Below are 25,446 nucleotides of genomic sequence, written 5' to 3'. Positions count from 1 at the left end.
TAACCCTAACAGAAAAATAATAGTGATGGGGCGCCTAGGTGGCTCAGTTGTTTAAGTGTCTGACTCTTGGTTTCAGCTCAGGTCATGGTCTCGTGGTTTCGTGAGCTCGAACCCTGTGTCAGGCTCTGTGCTATTAGCACAGAGCCTGCTTGGGATTCTCTCTCCCTCTCTCTGCCCCTCCCCACCCACACTGTCTTGGGTCTCTCTCGAACAAATAAAATGAAACTAAAACAAAAAATAGTGATGACTATCAACTTTATTCTGTTAATGCAAGTTAATCTTGCCTAACTTCCTAAAAAGTACCTAGTGTAACAAATAAACAGCACTTAGTGTATTCTTACCCTCTTGTTACTTGAACCAAATCTAGTCACTTGGCTAGTTTTTTTCTTAGCTATTATGTACACTTTACTGTAACTTTATTTTTTAAAACAAAATGGATTTTAAGCATCAATGATGTGTTGTGTGTTACAGGTTGAAAACAGAATGGAGTGAGAAGACACAATCTCTCCCCCAAGGAGCTTCTGGCCTGGTGGGATGGATATAAAGACAAATAGGTAGTTACAATAAGTGATACATGTGTTGTCATAGGAGCTGTGCAGGCTGATCTGGGAGAGCATAAAGCAAAGGTACGGAACCTAGACCTGGGCAGGATGGGAATGACTTAGAAGAGGCTGGGCTGAGACCTGCAGGATGAACAAGGAGACACTAGAGTATACAGCGGAGCTTTTTCACAGGTGATTCAAACTTTCTGGGGTTAACAAACGTATTCTGGAGAGTTCATAAGACAATAAAGGTTATCTGTTCTGATTTTTTAAAATAAGCATTTATATACATTCCCTTTAAAACAACAGTGACAGCCTGTAAGTGTATGAGCAATGATTAGCGGAAATCAGAGGGTTTATTCATGATTCAGCTACCATGTGGGTTTATCACTCAGCTGAATAATCCTAGCCACCATGGAAACTAGTGTTTCTATAATCTTTAACTTTTTATTTTTAGGCATATATTAATTTATGCCAAAGACAGGAGACCTTAGAAACAGTAACATCCAATTAGAGAATTAAGAGCCTAAATAATAATTCTGTAAGTTTACTTAGAGATGTTTTCACTAGATCCACAAATCTGTATTCATCTGATTAATATTCTTATACAGCAAATCAAGAGGATTCTACTTTTTTTTTTTTAATTTTTTTTTCAACATTTTTTATTTATTTTTGGGACAGAGAGAGACAGAGCATGAACGGGGGAGGGGCAGAGAGAGAGGGAGACACAGAATCGGAAACAGGCTCCAGGCTCCGAGCCATCAGCCCAGAGCCTGACACGGGGCTCGAACTCACGGACCGCGAGATCGTGACCTGGCTGAAGTCGGACGCTTAACCGACTGCGCCACCCAGGCGCCCCAAGAGGATTCTACTTTTTAAAAAGTCAGTGTTAAGAGGAGAAAAAAATGGTAACAATTATGAGTAACTTAGCCTTTTCTATTCCGCTGAGTTATATGCAGAGAAGTGGTTGCAAATATATCCCCAGCTCTTAACACATCTTTCAGGATAAAATGAGAAAATTATGAAAACATCAGTTTTTGAAGTATAAAAAGCAGGAATTCCCAGCACTTTTCTGTCCATTTCTGATGTTTTAACATAGTTAAATTTTAATCTTGGCTCCAGCAACTCAGACCTTTACGCCTGCTGTGCTGCTGCCCGGAATGTGTTTTCTCACTCCCATGAACAGTCTCCCTGTTCCCACTGTCAGCCTCAATGCTCTTACCCTGCTTTTCTTCACAGCACTTATAAACTGACTACCTGAAAGAATATAATTTTTCTTTTTATTTCATTCTTTTACCATCTGTATCACTCCCTAGAATGCAAGTTTCATGACGGCACAGAAAACAATCCCTGGACAAAGAAAAGAAGCTCTCAGTGAATAGTTACTTAATAACTTCCAATACCACCTCCATTTTACAAATGGGAAACCTAAGGAATAGAGATTTAAGTAAGTTTGCCCATGATCACAAAATTGGAGAGAAGTAAAGGTGGGGTTTGAATCTCGGCAAACTGACTCCAATGCCTCTGGGCCTTACGGCCTGTACTACTCTGCCTCCTAAATTCACAAGGCTGGTTTCTATTGTCTGCATCTAAACAATCTTATATGGTATGAAGGACAACAGTCTCTGCCTCAAGGCAATAGTTTTATCAAATTAGACTCAGGGGGAGCCTGGGTGGCTCAGTCGGTTGAGCATCAGACTCTTAATTTCAGCTCGGGTGGTGATCTTGTGGTCATGGGATCCAGTCCCATGTCACCTGCTTGGGATTTTCTCTCTCCCTCTCTCTGCCCTTTCCCAACTTGTGCTCTTACTCAAAATAAATACATAAGCATTTATAAAAAAATTAGACTCAGAGATGCAGCATCCAGACCCTCCTTCAAGAAAGGACAGTGGAATGTCATCAGTGGACAGCCAACAGCCGCCAGTCAACCCTTCAGAGTCTGCCTCAGTCACAGAGCTGCCTTGCCCACGTTCACACCCTTCATAGGGGAACCTGTACCTGGTGACTGAGCAAAACGGAGGTATAAAGACCCAGCCATGTCAACCCAGATGTGGGATACTCTTATAAGTAACATTCACTCCAGATTTCCCTACAGAGTCGGCTAAGGCTTTTCTAGGCTTCAATTGCATTTCAACTTCTTCCCTTCCAACTTGGAGTCTGTCTCCTTCCTTTCACATATGTGGATCCCTAACAAAGATCTTATTTATACAATAGACTTTCTAGGCATCTGATTCCAGAGAACCCAAAATGCTCACGTATTGAATAAAGTAAATAATTACTCCCTGGATAACTGAAACTTAGACTCACACTTGAACCACAAAGATCTCTGGCCTGTTTTCTTAGTTATCTTGTAACTAGTTATTCTGTGAAAAGGGAAGAGAGATACAAAAGTGGCTTTAGAAAGCAGAGCACTTAGGGTAATGTTTGGGCTAAGTCAAGCTACTGACACAGAGGTCAGGTCCCCTTACAACCAAAGCCTTAGTTTCTACAAGGAACTTGCTTTTTGTCCTTCAACAGAAACTTAGATAGAACCCATCAATAGTAGTTAGAGGAAAAGAAGTCCCAATTAAGAGTTTATTTAACTTCTAAAGTACTATTTTCTGATAGAGTTGGAAAATATGTTCTCCATGTCCAGAAGTTTTTGGCTCTGACTTCTTAACATTTAAACACTTTGAGAAACTTCCAAGGACTGGTCCAAGGAAATGGGCTCTTCTGAAAATTGAATTTTCAATTCCCACAGCACTGAGATAAGGGTTCCCAATGTACTTCTAAAATTTTTTCACCAAAGCACCCCAAGAAGAGAAAAACAAGTAAAGAGTGAATAAATACCCACCAAGCTCTTTCCAGTCCTGACAGAGAACAGGATGTTATAGAAGTCTACTGTAAGCAGGGAAATTTCTTTGTATGCTCTTGTACATTCTCTTATTCCAAGCAAGTTTTGCACTCCATCGTATACAATATCTATTTTATAAGATAAATAGGAAATTGCTTCCTTCCCACAAATAAAATAAAAATTATTCATTAGACATATTATATTCACTTGATCACTGAACAGGGCTGCTAATATAGCAGTTTGATAAGCATATTCATAACATACTACTTTGCACCCATTAATCACCCTTCATTGTTATCTATTAAAACAGTGAAAATAAAAATACCCCAGTATCCAATGGAAAAAAGACAGTCTCTTCAGCAAATGGTGTTGGGAAAACTAGACGGTGATATGCAGAAGGATGAAACTGGACCACTTTCTTACACCGTACACAAAAATAAACTCAAAATGGTTGAAAGACCTAATGTGAGACAGGAAACCATCAAAATCCTATAGGAGAAAACAGGCTGCAATCTCTCTGACCTTGGCCACAGCCAGCTTCTTATTAGACATGTCTCCAGAGGCAAGGGAAATAAAAGCAAAAATGAACTATTTGGACCTCATCAAGATAAAAAGTTCTGCACAGCAAAGGAAACTACCAATAAAACTAAAAGGCAACTGATGGAATGGGAAAAGATATTTGCAAATGATATATCAGATAAAGGGTTAGTATCCAAAATCTATAAAGAACTTAACCAAACTCAACACCCAAAAAACAAATAATCAGTGAATAAATGGGTAGAGGACATGAAAAGACACTTTTCCAAAGACATCCAGATAGCTAACAGACACATGAAAAGATGATCAACATCACTCATCATCAGGGAAATACAAATCAAAACCACAGTGAGATACCACCTCACCATTGTCAGAATGGCTAAAATCAGTAACTCAGGAAACAACAGATGTTGGTGAGGATATGGAGAAAGGGGAACTCTTTTGCACTGCTGGTGGGAATGCAAACTGGTGCAGCCTCTCTGGAAAAGAGTACGGAGATTCCTGAAAAAAATTAAAAACAGAACTATCCTACAACCCAGCAATTGCACTACTAGGTATTTATCCAAAGGATACAAAAATGCTGATTGAAAGCAGCACATTCATCCCAATGTTTATAGCAGCACTATCAACAATAGCCAAATTATGGAAAGAGCCCAAATGGCCATCGACTGATGAATGGATGAATAAGATGTGGTGTGTGTGTGTGTGTGTGTATGTGTGTGTGTGTATATATATATACATATATATGTGTGACATACACACATACACACACACATATATATATATATACATACACAATAGAATACTATGATCAAGAAGAATGAAATCTTGCCATTTTTAACAACGTGGATGGAACTAGAGTGTATTATGCTAAGCTAAATAAGACAGTCAGAGAAAAACAAATATCATACGATTTCATTCATATGTGGAATTTAAGAAACACAACAGATGAACATAGGGGAAGGGAAGGGAAAATAAAATAAAATCAGAGAGGAAGGCAAACCATAAAAGACTGTTAAATATGGAGAACAAAAGGTTGAGGACTGCTGGAGGAATGTTGGGTGAGGGGATGGGTTAAATGGGTGATGGACACTCAGGAGGGCACTTGTTGGAATGAGCACTAGGTGTTATACGCAACCGATGAATAACTGGGTTCTACTCCTGAAACCAATACTGCACTGTATGAAAACTAACTTGAATTTAAGTAAATAAGTTAATTTTTTTAAGGTTATTATTATTTTTTTTTTTTTTTGAGAGAGAGACAGAGTGCAAGTAGGGGAGGGGCAGAGAGAAAGGAAGACATAGAATCTGAAGAATTTAAGTAAATAAGTTAAAAAAAAAACCCACATTAAAATCTGTTTCATTATTTAATGCTTATGCCTCTACGTGAAAAAGCATAGGCTTTTAAAGATGTATAAGACAACATTTTAGGGGCATCTGGATGGCCCAGTTGGTTAAGCATCCGACTTTGGCTCAGGTCATGATCTCGTGGTTTGTGAGTTCAAGCCCCATGTCAGACTCTGTGCTGACAGCTCAGAGCCTGAAGTCTGTTTCAGATTCTGTGTCTTCCTCTCTCTCTGCCCCTTCCCCGCTTACACTCTTTCTCTCTCAAAAATAAACATTTTAAAAAGACAACATTTTAACTTGAAATAAGCAAATTACATCGCAAGTTACGTTACACTGAAAGTTAATCTTATCCCAAATCTCCATAATGTCCAAAATAACATGATATGATTTCATGCTACATTAAGTTTTATATGCTATTTAATAACTCCTTCCTATTACAAAATACAGCTATTCTTGCTGCTTTCCATCATTTAAAAAATAAAAGCATAGGGGCACCTGGGTGGCTCAGTCAGTTATGCGTCAGACTTCAACTCAGGTCATGATCTCACCATTTGTGAGTTCAGGCCCCCACATCAGGCTCTCTGCTGTCAGCACAGAGCCTGCTTCAGTTCTTCTGTCTCCCTCTCTCTGCCCCTTCCTTGCTGGTAGAAGCATGTCCTCTCTCTCTCCCCCGCAAAAATAAACATTAAAAAAAAAAAAGCATGATATCTACCTTAAAAGCAACTGCTTTTATTAAAACAATGTGGTATACATGGTTGCACTCAGAGAAATCAACTCAACGATTACAAAAAAAACCTTGTCTTTACTTTCTCGATTCCTACTTTAAGGATAAAAAGTAAATGCAATTTACAACTAAGATTCCTATAGTCACAAATTGTAGGGTTTTCTACCCATATTTGTAAAAAATTAAAAACAAAACAAAACCCTGCTATAGAAGGGGAAAAAATCCAGTAAGTTAGCACAGGCAACCATCTGATCTAATGAGTCATCAGTCTCTCCTCCACACTGCAGAACACTGCAGTAGCAAATCACAACACTAGAGGGTCACTTCTGTTTCTTCCATTTTATAAAGTTCTCTCTAAATTGCTACTGATTGAAGCACTATACCTGGTAATTTCATCATTCCAGAAATACTGGTGGCTAGTGGGGGCAAGTATGAAGTGTTATGTAAGGGCTAAATACCAAGGTTCCATGACAATGTTATTTACATATAAAATCCTGAGACACATACTACTTAATTTTGTACACAGTTTACCTTCTTAGAGAAAGGCAAAATAAATCAGGTTGATAGTCTTAATGCTTGGTCAAAAAGTTACAGAATAAGTCATAACAAAGTAACAGTAATAAGCTAATAACATTAACATAACAATAGCATAATAGTAATAAGCTAATAACATTATATTTCTAGAGTACAGTGTTAAATCATTTTGTGAAACACTTTCCTACTCATTCTACTTAATCAACCCACCTAGTATCTCCATTAGAAAGTCTTATGCAGCAGATGACAATGCATAACTAGATTTCCATTTGTATCTTGCCAATAAAACCCTAAATTGGTTCAAATTTTGATAAGCCCATGAAAGTAATTCCAGTTCCTTTGCGAATGACTGGTTGGAAATGAGTGTGTAATGATGTTTTCTCTAATAAGAGGTAAGGCCAAGTCTGTTGAAAAGCTTGTGGAAATGATTTCTTTGCTCTTTAAAAGATACAGGTCATGAGAAACATTTTTTGCTTGGGATGTGCTCACCTGCACGGGACATGAGAAAACTTGGGACCTTGTAGGGAGCCAACCTAAGCAGACAGGCCACCTTGCATCTGGGTCTTTGTTGCTTTTACTGGTCTACTAAATTAATCAACATTAGAAGAAAGAGTTTTAAGAATAAATATTTTCATGTGTTACACATATTTCGTATTGCTATTTAAAAAAAGAACAATGAATAGACCAAGGGTTAAGAATAAAGGCAAACATAAGGTCATTACTCACATAGTTTACAAAAATTATTGAGGTGGACAATGAGGAAATGTGCAGACAAAAGTGGGAACCAAAGAGTAGAGAAGTACAAAACAATTACTGGTGGCAAACTGGACTAATGGAATCAGGAAAAATTTATTTCTATTGGAATGAAACTTTTGGAGGACATGCACACATGCCTCTCTCCATTTATCAAACTAAAGGCATTCCTGAAAAGGAATAGTAAAGATAAAAGCTAGGGTAGACACTTCAGTGGAAAACAGAATTCAAACTGTATCAGCTACGCTTTTGGTTTGTTGACAGGCCTGTCCATGAACAATTTTTATAGGATTTCTAGAAATAAACAATTAGATTCCTTTCACTTCAAATTTTTAATAAGTAAAACTGTACTATATTGAGTGTGATAGTCCAAAGTTTTAGCCAAAACAACCCCAAAATACTGGTGGTGCCTGAGTGGCTCATCAGTTAAGCACCAACTCTTGATTTCGGCTCAGGTCGTGATCTCACAAGTTTCTGAGATGGAGTCGCACATCGGGCTCTGTACTGACAGCATGAAACCTGCTTGGGATTCTCTTTCTCCCTCTCTCTCTGCACCCCCTCCCCCCACCCTAATTCATGCATGCATGTACACTCTCTCTCTCCCAAATAAACTTAAAAAATTTTTTTAAAAACACAAAATACTGTATTTACTGTATAAGTTGTATGGTATGAATTTATAGGCTAGAAGCCTATGATAAATGGTAAGCCATAACATGAACATATTTGAGTATTCCTGCCTTCAAGGAGCATATTTATCATTTTCTTACCCTTCCCTCCAAACATCAAAGTGCCTTGCACAGCAGTAACTTGATAAAATGTCTGAAATTAAAAACAGATAATATCAACTACTATTCATTAAGCACATATTACACTCCAGGCATTATGTTAAAAAATGGGCACATCTCATTTAACACTTAACAACAGTCCTATGATGATGGTATTGTTTGCTTAGGAAATAGGTTTTGAGACCCAAACAACCCACTGAAGACAACAGTGCTATAAACCGGTGAAGCACAGATTTAGTCCGATTTTAACAAGTAGGCATTTCATAACAAATAATTCAAAAGACCTTATATTACCAACAGTTTTAATCTTCATTACCTCTCTTTTTATTATTTTTTAAAATGTTTGTTTATTTTTGAGAGAGAGAGCATGCAAGTAGGGGAGGGGCAGAGAGAGAGGGAGAGAGAATCCCAAGCAGCCTCCACACTGCTAGTGCAGAGCGCAATGTGGGGCTCGAACCCACAAACCATGAGATCATGACCTGAGCAGATATCAACAGCCAGATGCCCAACCGACTGAGCTGCCCAGGCACCCCTATTACCTCTCTTTTTAAAACCACGGGTGTCTATTTTCTATTAGTAACTGAGTCTATGTTAGAATTACGAAGGTTAATATTCTTGCAAAAGAAAAGAGATGAAAAAAAGATGACAGATCATTCAAAAGTTAAAGAGTAAGTAGTAGAACAACCAAGAATTGACTGCTCCTAAAATATCCATCTCCTAAAAAATTAATTTTTAAAGAACAATGCATAATGCCGTATTTTATTAACACTTAGCTTCATAACACAAACCTAACTGGTTATAACAGCAGGGAGAAAAAGTAAATATTAATGAACTGCAAAGTAAATGGGCATATCTCAGAGGAAAATAAGCATCTTTGAAGCAAGTAAGAATATTAACAAAAACAGACTCAATTTTGCTACTGTTAAAAGCAGGGAATAGTAGTGGAAACTTGCTGGTTAATAGACTCATAAATTTGGAACAATGAAGCTACCTAACTAGTACCTGAGTGAGAAATTCCATCTTATTTTTCTTATTTCTTAAACTGGAGGTACAAAGCTCTAGTGAGGCTAATATTAACATCCCATTTGACTTTTTGTGAATTTTTAGAACATTTTCTTAATTTTAGGTTCAGAAGAAATGAGTCCAAGAAGAAAGTCCCTTAATTTATATCCTAACTTACCTAAGATGTAAACAGCCAAGAAGAGAGCCAAATGATATAAACAGTAAAGAAAAAAAAGCCTTTAATACTTATACTTTTCTTTAAAATTTATTTTCAAAAGCAGTATGCTTGCAATTTTTAAAGTATCCAAGGGAAAGTCTCATCACTTAAATATTACTGACTTATCTCCTCATAAACAATTTTTGATAAAAATTGTAATCAATACTGTAATACATTTTCATATACTGTTATTCACAAGTATCATCTTAAACTGTGTAATATTTTATTAAATGGATACCATAGCTTACCTAATAATTCTCCTTATTGGGTACCTAGATGGCTTCCCATTTTTTGCTATTTTTATTTTTTACACTTTGCTAGTACACTTTTATTGATTTTAAGTTATTGATTAGAGGAAGCCAAGGTAAGGCAATCAACTAAAAGTCCATAAAGATACTCTTTATGGTGATGTCACCTAAGAGCAATTCTCACACACATACACTCCTACCTAGAAGTAATACCGTATTCCATCTAAGATACCATCAATTGTTACATACTCTTTTATTACACTGCAGAAACTGCAGGACAGGCATTAATTTCAGTTGCTAAAATGTGGGGGGGAGAAAGTATTTCCTAGAAACAATCATATATGGTATTAGAACTAAATACAGTGTAATAATATTTAGATAGGTCAGACTTGCCAACCCTCACTAGAACAAAGACTAAAAAACAGAAAAACAGATTTCTAAACCGATAAAATGATAGCCTTTGAGTTGCTACAGATTTCAAAAGACCTTCATACTGTCTTGTTGACTCAATTTATGCACAATTAAATTTTTTTAATCCTTTATTTATTTTGAGAGAGAGACAGAGTGTGAGCAGGGGAAGGGCAGAGAGAGAGGGAAACACAGAATCCGAAGCAGGCTCTAGGCTCTGAGCTGTCAACACAGAGCGTGACGCAGGACAAGATCATGACCTGAGCCAATGTTGGACGCTTAACCGACTGAGCCACCCAGGTACCCCAATACATGCACAATTAAAAATTATTACTAATATTTTAGATCAGTGCAGATTTAAAGCAACAAAATATCAAATTATTACAGGGCTACACTCCAAGAATAAATAAAAAGTAGATAAAGAATGAGATGGTGAATTGATTAACGGTCATAAGGATGACCTATAACCAGGGTGCCTGGGCGGCTCAGTTGGTTGAACATTCATTCGACTCTTGATTTCGGCTCAGGTCATGATCCCAGGGTTGTGGGACTGAGCCCTGCCTCGGGCTCCATGCTGAGTGTGGAGCTTGCTTGGGATTCTTTCTCTCTCTCTCTGTCTCTGCCCCTTCCCCATGCACATGCTCCCTCTCTCTCTCTCTCTCAAATTAAAAAAGAAAAAAAAAGAATGACCTACAACCATCAAACAAAGGCCACTTTGGGTTCATTATTTTCTAAAAAATATGGGAAGCAATTTGGCAACTGCAACAAGGTCCTTAAAAATGTTCAAACTCTTTGATTATAAACTGAACTTCTGGGAATACATTTGACACATGGATAAGTATTTATTTCCATATGTATGTAATGCTGCGAAAGTGAAAAACTGGAACTATCTTTAAAATCTAACAACAAAAATGAAGCATTAGTTTATCTGAAATCCTACAGTCTTCCCCCAACCCCTAATGTATTTAAACATAATAATTAAATTTCTTGTGTTAAACAGTCTGCATGTCCAAGTTCACAGTATCAAGGACTGTCCTTAGCAAATTCTCTTCCAAGAGGATCCTTAACCTTCATGGTCTCTGAGCATTTTGGACAGGTTGTCTCACACAAACTGCAGATGAAGTGACTTTACCAATTAAAAAAAATGTCAGCAGTCATGCAAGAGAATTGTCCCCTTCAAAAGTAGTCAACCTAGGAAGTTCGCAACCACTTTAAAAAAAAACTACTGCTCAAAATACTTAGAAAATTCTCTTGACAACTGCCTACAATTACCATATCACTCTTCTAAATGTTAATTAATGAGACATTTTCTGGATTGCTTTGCCAAGAAAACATATCACCAACAGCCAAACTGGCCAACTAAAAACAATACATGTATTTAAGAACGATGTACATACAAGAGTCAGCACCAACAATGTTGCAGTGAAAATGCTATTACATTTGTGTCATAAAATGATGTTTATGTATTCAGATGGATCCATCTTGTCATTTATTTCATGGATTTGAATAGAAGGGATAGAAGGTTCACAAACTGTGCAAAGGCACATTAACCCAGTGTTTATAAAAAGTATCACCATAAACAGGTTCACCTTCAACTCAGGAATTCACAAAATCTCTATAATGAAAATATGACCCAGAGGATAAAGTGTGCACAGAAGGGAGAAGAATGCTGCCTAGTATAGGTGGAAAACATTTTCAACATGGATTTAAAGATATGACTTTAGTCAAAAGTTCACAGACATTTCCAATTCAGAGGGTAAGAAATCTGCATTTCTAGTGGCTTGCCTAGTATTCCATGATTAATAACAACCAGAGTTATTTAACTAAATTGTCTGTGGGAAGAGAAGGATTTAATTACAGATAGAGATTTTCAAAAGCACAGTTTGCTAAGGAATTAACTTCCTGGTATGTGCTCACAGCCTTCAATATCGCTCCTTTGTCATACTTGCTACCAGTATAATTAAAAATCTGTGAACAGAGCTGTTCAATATCTGTCTCCACTGCCAGTCTGTAAATAACAGGGAAACAGGGACCACACCTGCTTTGTTCGTTGAGTACCCCTAACTGCAAAGTAAAGCATCCTGACACATAGTAGGTAATTACTAAACATTGCTCAGTGACAATACTGGCAAAAGGTGTATGGGAAATAGGCAAGCTCATTCACTGAGTGAAAACTGATATAACTCCTTTGAAGTGCACTAAATACACATTCTGGCATAATGCCCAATGGCCAAGATCTAAAAAAAACAGTATTTAGCTGAGGCCAAAGCTGAAACAAGATATCATCATCAAAGAATGACCTTCTAATATAAAAACTTATGCTATAAGTTAAAAATGTTATACTGTTAGCAGTTATTTTACTTAATATTATGAATGCTAGAACACAAAATCATTCTACAAAGAACAGATAAAATCTCCACTGTTCTGTCTGGTATTATTAAAATTCTATAAACATTTATCAGCTCAAAAAGGCTATATAACACAGACGTAAATGGACAACTGACTTTTGACAAAAATACAAAGGCAAATCAGTGGAGAAAGTATAGTTTTTTAATAAGTGGTAGTAGATTAAGTCTCTATGCAAATGCAAAAAACAGGTACTTCAAGGGACACCTGGGTGGCCCAGTCAGTTAAGCGTCCGACTCGATTTCTGCTCAGGTCACGATCTCACTGTTCGTGGGTTCGAGCCCCACATCAGGCTCTTTGCTGACTGTGGGGTCTGCTTGGGATTCTCTGTCACCTTCTCTTTCTGCCCCTCCCCACTCACTATCTCAAAAATAAAATAAACATTAAAAAAATGTACTTCAAGCCATACCTTGTACCTTATTAAAAAAATAAGCTAAAAACGGATGGTAGACCTAAATGTAAAACCTTGCTTTGTGTTCTTGGACTAGGTAGATTCATTACACACAATACTGAAAACACAATCCATTAGAGAAAAAATTGATAAACTGTAATTCATGGACATTAAAAACTTTTTTGTTCTTCATAACATTGTTAGAACAAAAAGCCAAGTTCCATATTGCACGAAAATATTTGCAAAGCATAAATGTAATAAAGGACCTATCTAGAATATATCTTAAAACTCCCCAAAACTGGACTTAAAGAGCACAATTAAAAGATGGGCAAAGGGTTTGAACATATACTTCATCAAAAAAAATATATGGATGGTAAATAACTACATGAAAGATGCCTAACATCATTAGAAAGACAAATTAAAACAACAACAAAATGGCACTCTATACATAATAGAATGGCTGAAATTAAGAAGACTTACCATAGGAAATGTTGGTAAAGACACAGAACTAGAACTATCATATACTGCTGTAATGTAAAATGATACAACTACTTTGGGAAAAAATTTAGCAGTTTCTTAAAAAGTTAAACATACGCACACACGTGATCCAGTCATTCTACTTGGTATTTACCCATAAGAAATGAAAGCTTATGGGGGCAACTGGCTGGCTCAGTTGGTAGAACATGTGATTCTGATCTTGGGGTTGTTAAGTTTGAGCCCCATCTTGGGTGTAGAAATTACTTAAAAAAAAAATACAATCTTAAAAAAAAAAATACTTAAAGGGGCACCTGGATGTCTCAGTTGGGTAAGTGTCCAACCCTCGATTTCGGCTCAGGTCATGATCTCACAGTTTGTGGGTTTGAGCTCTGTGTAGGGCTCTGCTGACAGTGTGGAGCCTGCTTGGGATTCTGTCTCTCCCTCTCTCTGCGCTTCCCCCACTCACTCGCATGTTCTCTCTCTCTCTTTCTCTCTCTCAAAATTTTAAGTGTCTTTGGATCACATTAAAGAATTTGGGTCAGTCAGCCTGCTTTTTGAATTAATAATAATTTTTTCCCTTTCTTGAAACAAATGAAATAGAGAACATTGAGCAGACGTATATTGTGTTTAAAACAATTCGTGGGGGTGCCTGGCTGGCTCAGTTGGTTAAGCATCCAACTTTGGCTCAGGTAGTGATCTCATCGTTCATGGGTTTGAGCCCCACACTGGGCTCTGTGCTGACAGCTCAGAGGCTGGAGCCTGCTTTGGATTCTCTCTCTGCCTTTCCCCCACTCATGCTCTGTCTCTCTTGCTCTAAAATAAATAAACATTAAAAAAATTTAAAAAAAATCTGCAGATGATGTAACTGCTCACTAAAGCCCCCCACTGCCTAATTCTGCAAAACCTAAGACTAGGACTTGCAGATTACTGAAAACCCATTTTTCACAAGAAAATATGTAATTATTTCTACATTTAACTATCACACTCTCAATGGTCTTAATAATTGGCAATCTGATTCCCTATTTAACTATTTGAAAGCACTTCCATAATTATTAACAATCATAGCATTTTACTTTTAATAATGTACATTGATGATTGCAGCATTTTGCTCTTTCAATGATATGCATTCAAACTACGATTTATAGCATTTCAATGTATAAATCACATAAACAGCATTTCAATTTATATCCAGAATACTTACCATTATTTGGAAGTAACAGGAAGTCCAAAGGTCATACCTTGTTCCCATACTGACATTGTTACATTGATTACACATGATAGGTTACCTATGCTATCACAAGATGGTAGATCACTCATAATTCAGGGATGCTAAATGTAAAGGCCTTTAGCTATTCAGCTTCCCAAAGACTCAAGCTAAATGATTTGGCAGGTTTCAGCACAATACCGAAGACAAATGTGAACTTCTGTGCATTGCTAAATTGGAGAGTAATTTGGCCATACACACCGAAACTTGAAATGTACATATCCTTTGACCCAGCTCTTCCATTTCTAGAAATTATGTGTACAAAGTATTCTATTAACAAAATATTTATTATAGCACTGTTTCTTACAACAAAAGATTGGAAATGTCCACTAAAATAGAGACTACATAACTTGTGGTAGGATAAGAGGCTATAATAATCAGTAGCATCAAGATAGAATCTCTGGAAAGAGACTCCCTGGGTTAAAATCCTGAGTCCTATTACTTACGAGCTGTGTGACACTGTTGGGCATTTAACTACCCCATCCCTAATTTGCTTCATTTGTTAAATGGGGGAAATGTAACAACCATCGCATAAGGTTGTTGTGAGGTTTCTATGAATTAATGTAACTCAAATGTTAAGTGCCTGGATCAGTAATAAGCTCTCAATAAATGTTACAGATGATAATGACGACACATTAGTACAATTTAAAAGAATGATGCAGGTTTACCTGAACGAATGTGGAAAGATCTCCAAGATACCCCTGTTAAGTAAAAAACGTAAGGTCCAGAATAATATGTATTCGTGAACAAATACATGTAAGAAAAGAATAAGGTCTAGGAGAAAAGGAGAAAACACACATATATATAAATACATAATTTTTACTCATTTGTACGTGTACTATCCATTCAACTTGATTAAAAATATTGTTGGATGATTCAGTGAGTGCCAAAACAATTAAGCCAAGTAATAAAACTACACTGTATATACTTAACTGAGCAAAGAGTACAGTAACTAATAATGACAAACATTTATATAAATCTTACTATGTGCCAATAGGCCTAATCACTTTTCTTATATTACTTTGATCCTCACAACACTTAATGAAGTAAATACTCTTATTATCTTTATTTTAAAGCTGAGAAAAATGCAGAAAGATAAAAGTAACTTCCCCAAAGTCACACTGTTTGGAAGCAGCAGAGCCAGGATGTGACCCAGTCTGTCTTCAGTACTTAGGTCCTTAACCTCCTTGCTGTATTGCCTCTCAATACTACTTGAAAATTACTTTTTATTTACATATAACCCAATTCTTTTCAAAAAGAATTTGTACAGTTTGCAATAAAGAACATATATACAATCAAGTTAATAATATTGGTAACAAAAAGAGGAAAACAAAGAGTATCAACCTAAGAAACAAATACAGATGCTTTATACATGCAAGGAATCCAACTCTAAAGCAGCTGCCATGTTCTATCACAGCCTGAATGATTTAAGTTCAGCCTCTTAAAAGAACTGAAATAAAGTATTAAATAATTGTAAATACTTTTAATTTTGCCTCTTTAAAGACATTCTTATTTGAGGGGCGCCTGGCTGGCTCAGTGGGTAGAGCATGTGACTCTTGATCTCAGGGTCATGAGTTCAAGCCCCACAATGGCAGTGAAGCTTACTTTAAAAAAAAAAAAAGAAAAAGAAAAGAAAAAAGACATTCTTATTTGAAGCCTTCCTAAGGAGAATTACTCATGTACCTAGGGTTTTGTTTTGTTTTGTTTTTATTAACTAAAACAAAATGTTTATTTGCAACCCGATCTGTTAATGCCTATGATTTTCCTACACATTTTTAATGACAATTTCTTACTGGATACCCAATGGTTATCACATATACAAAATTAAGGAGAATTTATGGTGTTATCAGGATAAATAACACACTTTCATCTCAGACATCACACTAATTAAGGCAAAAAATATTTCAGACATTTGCCATTTCTGGTCAAGTGGTATTTCCCCCCTTATTGATTCCTTCTTTGACCTATCAGAACTTTTATTTTTTAAAATGTTAATAGTTTTGGGGCGCTTGGGCGGCTCAGTAAGTTAACTGTCCGACTTCAGCTCAGGTCGTGATCTCGTGGTTCACGAGTTTGAGCCCCACATTGGGCTCGGTGCTGACAGCTCAGAGCCTGAAGCCTGCTTCAGATTCTGTGTCTCCCTCTCTCTCTCTGCTCCTCCCCAGCTTTTGCTCTGTCTCTCTCTCTGTCTCAAAAATAAATAAAAACATTAAAAAAATAAAACGTTAATAGTTTTTTTTTCTAATAACAAACACTACATATTTGTTGTAAAAATAAAAACACATAATATAGGAAACTGTAAGGAAAAAAGTAAAAATCACCTGAAATGCCCATCCAACCACTCTGAGATGGCTGCTAAACATTCTGGTGACTATCCGTTCCTGTAATTCATCTTGTAGACACACAAACAGGTAGTTTTACATACATATGTTATTGTGGATACCCTTTTTTCTTTCCTTCTTTTTTCTTTTGCTTATTTCCTCCCTCCAATGTTAACAACTGTACAAGCATATACAAAACTCAAAGTGTTTTTCAACTGTTCTATACAAATGGGATCTCATTATATACATTTCTCTAACTTTGCCTTTGTTACTTAAGATACATGATGGAGATCCTTTCAACTCATCAGTATAGATTTAACTCCCATTTTTTAATAACTGCAAAAATATTCCATGATATGCCTGTGCCATGATTTATACAACAATACCCTATTGACAGGCATTCCCTTTGTTCCCAGGCTTTTGCTACTACAAAACATTGCTGCAATCAACATTCACCTAAATGCATGCTTGGTTACTGGTATTTCTTTTTATTCTTTTTTTTATTTTTGAGAGAGAGGGAGGACCGAGGATTGGAAGTAGACTCTGCACTGACAGCAGTGGGCCTGATGAGGGGCTCCAATTCATAAACCATTAGATAATGACCTGAGCTGAAGTTGGATGTTCAACCAAGTGAGCCACCCAGGCACCCCTGGTGTTTTTCTTTTGTTTTTTTTTTTTTTAGTTTTTTTTTAATGTTTATTTATTTTTGAGAGAGAGAGAGAGAGAGAGAGCGAGAGCGAGCACGAGCAGGGTGAGGGGCAGTGAGAGGGAGACACGGAATCTGAAGTAGGCTCCAGGCTCTGAGCTGTCAGCACAGAGCCCGACACGGGGGGCTCGAACCCACGAGCCATGAGATCATTACCTCAGCTGAAGTCGGATGCTCAACCAACTGAGCCACCCAGGCACACCTGGTGTTTTTATTTCTAAGGAAAAGATTCCATGGAGTGGGAATGTTGAATGGAAGAACATATATTTTCAATATTAACAGGTAGTGCCCTAATTATTTACTAAAAAAAAACTTGTAACAATTCACATCTCCACTAGCATCTTATGAGAAAATCCTTTACCGCAGAACCCTACGAGCAGTAGGTTTACCACATAATTTTTGCTAGTCATAAAATAATATTTCATTGTTAGCATATCAATTACTAGTGAAGTTATACATTTTCTTTTAAGTATGCTGAATGTTTGGATTTCTCTTCTATGAAGTTCTGGTCATATGCTTACCCATGTTTCTATTGTGTGGACTTTTACTTAACATGCAATAGGTCTTATAAGTGTTAACTCTTTATCTGTTACACTCTGTATTTGTTATTTCAAACATTTTTTTTTCAATTCGCCTTTTGTCCTTTATCTTTGCCACTTAAAACTACCACATCTAGACTATATGTATAAAGAAAATTCAATAGATTAATATTTTAAATATTTTATTGTTTACATTTAAGCTTTTAATCCCTCCAAAATTGTTTTGTGTGGGTATGCTGCAAAGCAGCAGCTCAATTTTATTTTCTTCTAGACAGACAAGTTATATCAGTTATATTTATTATATACGCACCATTTTCTCCCAGTGGGTTGAAATATCACTTTGTCAGATATTAAATTGCTTTATATGCTAGGATTTACTTCTGCTTTTAAAATTTTGCTGTGCTTATATAAGCCTAAAAATATGTCTGGACCCATAAAATTAAATAACTTATTCAGTTATCTGGATAAGTTGAAACATTTTCATTTAAGATATTCAGAGAATTAAGAAGAAATCATTATTTAAATGTCTTAATTCTTTATATCAAATTAAAAAGAAAATGCTAGTGCCCAAAGCAATAACTATTCATTGTAGAAACTCAAGTATACAAAAGGTAAAGTAATAAATTCTAAGTCTTTCTTTAATCTCCTAATCCAGAGATAATCACTTATTTTGATGCATTTTCTTCCAACTTTTCCAATAAGTATATACAATTACTACTACATAGTTCTTTTTTTAATCATGCTGTTTCTTGAATTTTATGAATATTTTCCAATGTCTTGTCTATTTTACTTAAAAAAAAATTTTTTTTAACGTTTATTTATTTTTGAGACAGAGACAGAGCATGAACAGGGGAGGGGCAGAGAGAGAGGGAGACACAGAATCCGAAACAGGCTCCAGGCTCTGAGCTGTCAGCACAGAGCCCGACGCGGGGCTCGAACTCACGGACCGTGAGATCATGACCTGAGCCGAAGTTGGACGCTCAACCGACCAAGCCACCCAGGCGCCCCTCTATTTTACTTTAAAAAAACACTCCATTGGGGTGCCTGGGTGGCTTAGTCAGGTTGAGTGCCTGACTCTTGATTTTGGCTCAGGTCATGATCCCAGGGTTGTGGGTGCTCAAGCCCCACACAGGCTCTGTGCTGAGTGTGGAGACTGCTTGGGATTCTCTCTCTCTTTCTCTCTCTCACTCACTCCCCTTCCCCTGCTCTCTCTTTCAAATAAAAAAGATAAAATAAAAAAATAATAAAATAACACTCCTATTTAAAAAATTTAACTAAGAAATAACTAAAACAAAACATAAAGTCTGGTTGCTTTTCAGCATTCAGACATATCTGGAGCTCTTCTGCATCATACCATTTATTTTCAATAAAATATGCTTACTTAATTTTCAGAAAAGAAAGAAAACATGACATGTTGTAGGTATAATTTTTAAAAAGGTTTATCACCGGAACAATAGCTTTTTTAAGTTTATTTGTTTATTTATTTATTTTGAGAGAGACAGTTCAAGTGAAGGAGGGGCAGGGGGGTGGTGGGGTGGGGGTGGGGGACAGAGAATCCCAAGCAGGTTCCGCACTGTCAGCATGGAGCCTGACATGGGGCTTGAACTCACAAACTGTGAGATCATGACCTGAGCCGAAACCAGGAGCCAAGATACTTAAGTGAGCCACCCAAATGCCCCAAAAGAACAATAGTTTTTATAGGTAATATTAAGATTCAAAACTGAAAATTTTACTGTTAGAAGCTAGTTATATTGATACCAATAAAAACCAACAACAAAAATCGCAGGTTAAATCTGAAAATACCTATGAATACCAATTTTTAAAAATAGTCTAATGACAGTTGTGAAACTTATTAACTACAGATAACTACAAATATAAAAAGGAGTTTCAAATAAATTAATCATTAATTTCACTCACAGTAGTTAATTTTAAAAATGGCTTTGTGAGTTTCAAGTAAAAAGAAGAATCTATACTGTGAAAATATACATTCATTCCAGCTACCTTTATAAATACAAACTCACAAAAAGTATATATGTATTTATTTACACTATATATAATATGTATGCACTACATACATAAAAGAATACACTTATACAAACCAGAGCCAGTTCCATTTCACAAGAGGAAAAAACAGAACTGTAAAACTTTAAAAGTTTCTACAAAAAGAAATTAAATGGAAAACACTGACAATTTATTTCACCAAATACAGAAGTTGACATTAAAGAAAATTCAATAGTCTCTTAATAAAATCTTTCCTTAGAACAAATGAGTAATAATTTTTCAGGATTAAGGTGAAACATAAACTCATGATAACTATACTTCAATTATTATTTAATTTACTGATATTTTTTTCCAATACAAAGCCACTAATCTTTGTGAATCATCAATGTAGAAGGGAGAATATTTCACTTCAGTTCATGTCTCCATTATATTCTCTATATACCTGTCTACTTCATCTGAGGATAAAAATAAGATATAAAAACATGTAAAAGGCAAAATTTTTAAACATAAACATAACCTCAAAGTCCCTGCTCTATAGCTCTGTACAAAAAAAATTTTTTTTTTAATTTGAGAGAAAGAGAGAGCAAGAATGCAAGCTGGGGAGGGGGACAGAGGAAGAGAAAGCGGGAATCTTAAGCAGGCTCCATGCTCAGCGCACAGCCCGATAAGGGGTTGGATCCCACAACTCCAGGATCATGACCTAAGCAGAAATCGAGTCGGACGCTCAACCGACCGAGCCATGCAGGCACCCCATTAGCTCCATACAACTTTAACATATTTCTATAACAAACTGTAGGACTAAAAATTTAGAAACAGAAGAACTACTTCCTTAAATTGATTCCAATATTAATAAACATAAGCTTTGGAAAATCTCTAAAGTATTAAGTCACTGCAGTTGCCAAAATAATGGGACTTATGTTGATATTTCTCAGCTTCTATTGATAAATCTGTTTTAGAATCTTTGCTGTAAGTACATTTTTCTTGGTCCTCTATTTTTTGGTAATAGCATCATTTCAAATTCTACTTGTTTCTCCACCCCCAAACCTGTTCCTGAATTTATAGGATGTCTTAAGTCTCCTTTAAAAATTCAATACATAAAACCAAGCCAGACATGAGTAAAGTTAACAAAATTTACAAAGTATGTACTAGGCTTCCTGCATTCATGATCTAATTTAATGGCACTTATGAGATAAATATAAGAAAATTTAAATTTAAGGGTTCCTGGGTGGCTCAGTCGGTTAAGCGTCCGACTCTTGATTTCAGTTCAGATCATGATCTCACAGTTTGTGGGTTCGAGCTCCTCATCGGGCTCTGTGCTGGCAGTGTGGAGCTTGCTTGGGATTCTGTCTCCCTCTACCTCCCTCTCTCAGAGTAAATAAATAAACTTAAAAAGAATATACATCTATAGAACACTTTAGCTTAAATTAAGTAAATTGTCCAAGGTCACACAGCCTAAAGTAGTGGTAGGGCCAGAACATGCACCCAGGTCTATATGATTGGGAAACCTATTCTCATAAAGCCTACATTATATTGCTTTACATTTAAATACCACTTAGTTTTTAAAATACTTTCACATAGATTATCTAGGATTTATGTCACTTGAACTCACAATACCTGTGAGAGGAGAATTCCTAAGTATCAAATTCTAAGCCCCTACTCCCAACTTTATTTAAAAAAACATGTAAATAAAGCGGTAGGGCTGAATGATGATCTTCTGATTTTAACTCTAGTGCTATAACACTTGTAGCCTAACAGAAAACCATATTTTTAAGTACAACTCACTGTTCTTCCCTTCCCTTTCATACTTGGATGATAACCATACTTATTAGTAACCATATGCTGTGAAAATAAGTTGGTCAGTGCATTAATAAAACCTATCTGGTTTATCTCCATTCCTCTGACCATGATTTAGATGGTTATTATTACCAATTTATATTTGAAAACTAATACCTAGTGCACAACCTTAGAAGGAGCTATGATTTGCAACAGGTTTAAAAATAGTTTAATCTTCCCGTTCAATTGTCACTCATTCAATAAACAATTTACTAAGGACCCATCGGGTACTTCAGCATCCTGGTTCTGAAGACACAACTGTAGAGACACTATCCTTGAACTCCTAGGAGCTTTATGGTTTACTAAAGGAAAGCCCAGACAACAGTAATTAAATACAATGTGCTAAAAGTGAAAACAGAATAGAAAATATTGTGTAATAGTCTATAGGACCAAATGTCTAGTTCTGCCAATAGGGGGAGAAAACACATTCTTGGTGGTGGTGATAATCTACAAAGGCAGTGAAATATAAGAAAAACTTCAGAGTAAGCACACAAGCAGTGTCAGGGACCTTAACACAGAAACTCTCGTGGGTCATTTACTGTTGGACTACAGCACAATACCCTAATGAATGTTAAGGCTTCTCCATGTAATACTCATAAACTGATAAAGCTAGTTTCAGATATGTCTTCCCAGCTTCAAATCACTTGTTTGTTTCTGTGTGAATTATGCATAATGTTAAAGCTCTTTTTCACATTCAACTTGAGGAGCAATTTAGTCACCAATTCCTGCTTCCAATTTCATTAGTGGTCTAAGCTACTGCTTTCACAGTTCCCTAAAATTGGGGAAATTGTGCGGTAAAATTGCAGACTCATTCACAACCTCTTTCATATTGACATTTTCTCCTCTAGTACTCAATGCTCTTTAGCTGGTTTTCTCTTTCCTACTTTGGTCTCACCCAGACAGGACTGGTTTGGACTTCTAGGGCTCTTAAAAAATGTGTCCTATTTGGTGGAATGTCACCTGGCCAATGAAGCAACACTGCTTATGTTTTTCTCTCCTCTAGAGATCAGGGAACTTCACTCTGGAGCAAATTAATGGATGGAACTATATTTATATTCGTAGCAGGCATGGCTACATAAACACACCAATAGATTAGGAAAATAGCACCAAATGCTGAAACTGTAAATCAGAATAGTGGTCTTCTTTATTACTTAGGGAAAGCAAAAAACATTTTTAAAGTTAAGTTTTCTAGCAAGAAGCATCCATAGATCAGTTTTTCGATTTTGAAATTACTATAAAAATATTTTGATAAATTAATATTATGCTAGAATTTTTAACCTTTTGTTCACTTTAACAAAATCAGTTTATTGTAGAGAATTTGGATGATATAAAAAACCAAAACCATTCACATCCACTACTCAAAAACAGATTCCATCTTTCTCACTTTTCAGCTTTTTAATGGATTCTTCCATTACACTGACTAGAAAATTACAAGGTTTAATAGAGAATATGACTTTTCAGATTTTAAAAAAGTGTAACTTAAATTTTAAAAATCAAATCTGTCATTTTTTGTAAGGCCTTTCAATTTAAAAGAACCAGAAGATTTCCTGAGTTTGAGGTGTAAATAAAAGAGTTTAACCCCAAACTGAAAAACACTCTTCCCTAAATCACACTGTTTGGGGTCAAAACACTGGTTACTACATTACATATGAAATGGGATTACATTGGGTTGGGCAAAACCTAAGCAAAATAGTTTCTGCATTTTCACAAAACACTATTCATCAAAATCTGAAGAAGTCCCTTGGAGTTACACAATAGGGAAAGCTAAGAGGGAATACAAGTGCTACTTAATATAAATTTATTACTGGTCAAGGAATTGATTGGGAGTGGTGATTAAGTAGGATTTTAGGGAGAAATGGCAAAAAAAAGAATGTCAAAGGTTGAAAATATGAAGTAAACAATATCTCGACTTAACCTCCCTACCTTTAAGTTTCAGGTCAAATACATTTGGTTTAATTATATTTCCAACCCATCAGTTTCTTAAGAATTACTTCCCGTTCGGGGAAACCTAGTCACTTTCCCATAAGCTAGTCTGGGTCTCCTGTAGAGCAAGAAGCCGCAACACCATCATCTTTCAACAACTCGCCATTCAATTGAGACTGTCGCATTACCAACACCTCCTGTTTTGAAGATAGTATATCTTTATTGTTTCAACTGTTTTCTCCCTTCCTGCACCATAACATCAGAGAAGAGAAAGGTAAAAGGCCCTTCCAGGCCCAACCAAAGTACGTGAACATCTACAAAACGCCTCTCGCAGGGATGTCAGATAAAAAACTCAGAATGACTGAGAAAGCACATTCGGAAGAAAGCTTTACAGTGACTCCGCAGTGAGGGCCACATCAGTGACATTCTCTCCCAAGCCTGTCTCATCGGATACGCCTCTGCCTCCAGGGTTTTTCCTACCTCCCCGGCTCCCCAGCCGGCGGCTGAAGATACAGAGTAGGGCCTCTGCCAAAGAATGGGCTTTCGGAAACAGGACCTGAAGACTACTGCAGACCCTGAGAAATGGCTGAACCAAAACCACTACAGTAAGCCCCTGACTCCAAGTAGGGAACCATAATGGCCGCACTCATCCCCAACCCCAGGAAAGGTGGACATCTCACTCCTAGGATGCGGGGGCGACCACAGTAGGGGAAGCGAGGGTCAGGAGAACTGGAGAAAAGAGCTCCCAGTCAGTGCAGGATGACAGCGGGGAAGAAGCCCTGGACAACTGAGGCCTCCGTTCACACTTTCCCTTCTCTTCCTCTTCCCACCCCTTGTCCTATCCCCACCAGTCACCGATTACCGGTCGCCGCTCACCTGCCCGGGCGCGAGGTGCAGAAGCAGTACCGATCACGGAGCAGAGGCTCTGTCACTGCGGGAGGGGAAATCTTCAGCTGCAGAGAGGGGCGGGCCTAGACAGTCACGTGACCTCGAGCTCCGCCCCGCCGTCCCAGGCGGGCGTGATGCATTTTGGGGGCTTATATTTTTGCGGATCGTTGGAACATTAATGTTCTTGCGATTAGAGAAAAAAACACACAAAAAATCACATAGACTACGTCGTAAACTGTAATGTAGCAGGCGGCGTGAAACAGGTTAAAGTGCATTGCTAAGGAAGTGACGTTTATGCTACGATCTAGGGACCGGAAATAGCGATAGCGTTGTCCCACAGTGGCTGGCCGGTGAAATCCCAGGTTTAATCCCAGGCAATCACATGATCTCAAAATTTGGATCGTGCTGGACGGAGGCCAAATTATCTGGCCGATTGTTAATTACGCTAGTCTTAAAAACATCTCATTAGTTTGAGTCTACCCCAGATTTCTTTACATTTAGAAGAACAATCTTTATAAAATCTTATTAGGAGACAGTGTTTGAAGGTCATTCTAGAGACTACCCACTGGAAGAACGGGGTCGAGAAAGGTAGATCTGGCTAAAGTGAGAGAAGAGAGGGAGGGGTGGAAAAATCCGGATTTTACCGCCAGGGCCTACCGGGCAAGCCCCACAAGTAGTGTCGTAAGGGATGGGAGGAGAAAGATGACGCGAGAAGCCACAGCCCAGTAGGAAAATGGAGGTCGTGAAGTAGAGGGGGAAGGGTGCAC

The 25,446-nt window shown here is 37.0% G+C and overlaps 1 protein-coding gene across 5 annotated transcripts in view; it reads right to left on the bottom strand.

Annotated features, from left to right (window-relative positions):
- The window catches only part of ATP6V1A (ATPase H+ transporting V1 subunit A), a 65,127-nt gene extending 39,775 nt beyond the window's left edge, over window positions 1-25,352 (bottom strand). For 2 of the 5 annotated variants that reach the window (XM_081796581.1, XM_060639970.3), the window contains exon 1: window positions 24,668-24,950. The gene's annotated coding sequence lies outside the window, so the exon portion shown is untranslated. Of the gene's footprint in view, window positions 1-7,006; window positions 7,103-8,037; window positions 8,090-24,667; window positions 24,951-25,336 lie in introns of those variants that run through there. The other 3 variants (XM_060639972.3, XM_081796580.1, XM_060639971.3) reach the window with 3 other exon arrangements.
- Window positions 25,353-25,446: the final 94 nt, after the last annotated feature.

Source organism: Panthera onca, chromosome C2, assembly GCF_046562875.1.
Source record: "Panthera onca isolate mPanOnc1 chromosome C2, mPanOnc1 haplotype 2, whole genome shotgun sequence".
NCBI lineage: Eukaryota > Metazoa > Chordata > Mammalia > Carnivora > Felidae > Panthera > Panthera onca.
The sequence above is the reverse complement of the archived record's forward strand: the minus strand, read 5'-3'. Positions and strand labels throughout refer to the sequence as shown.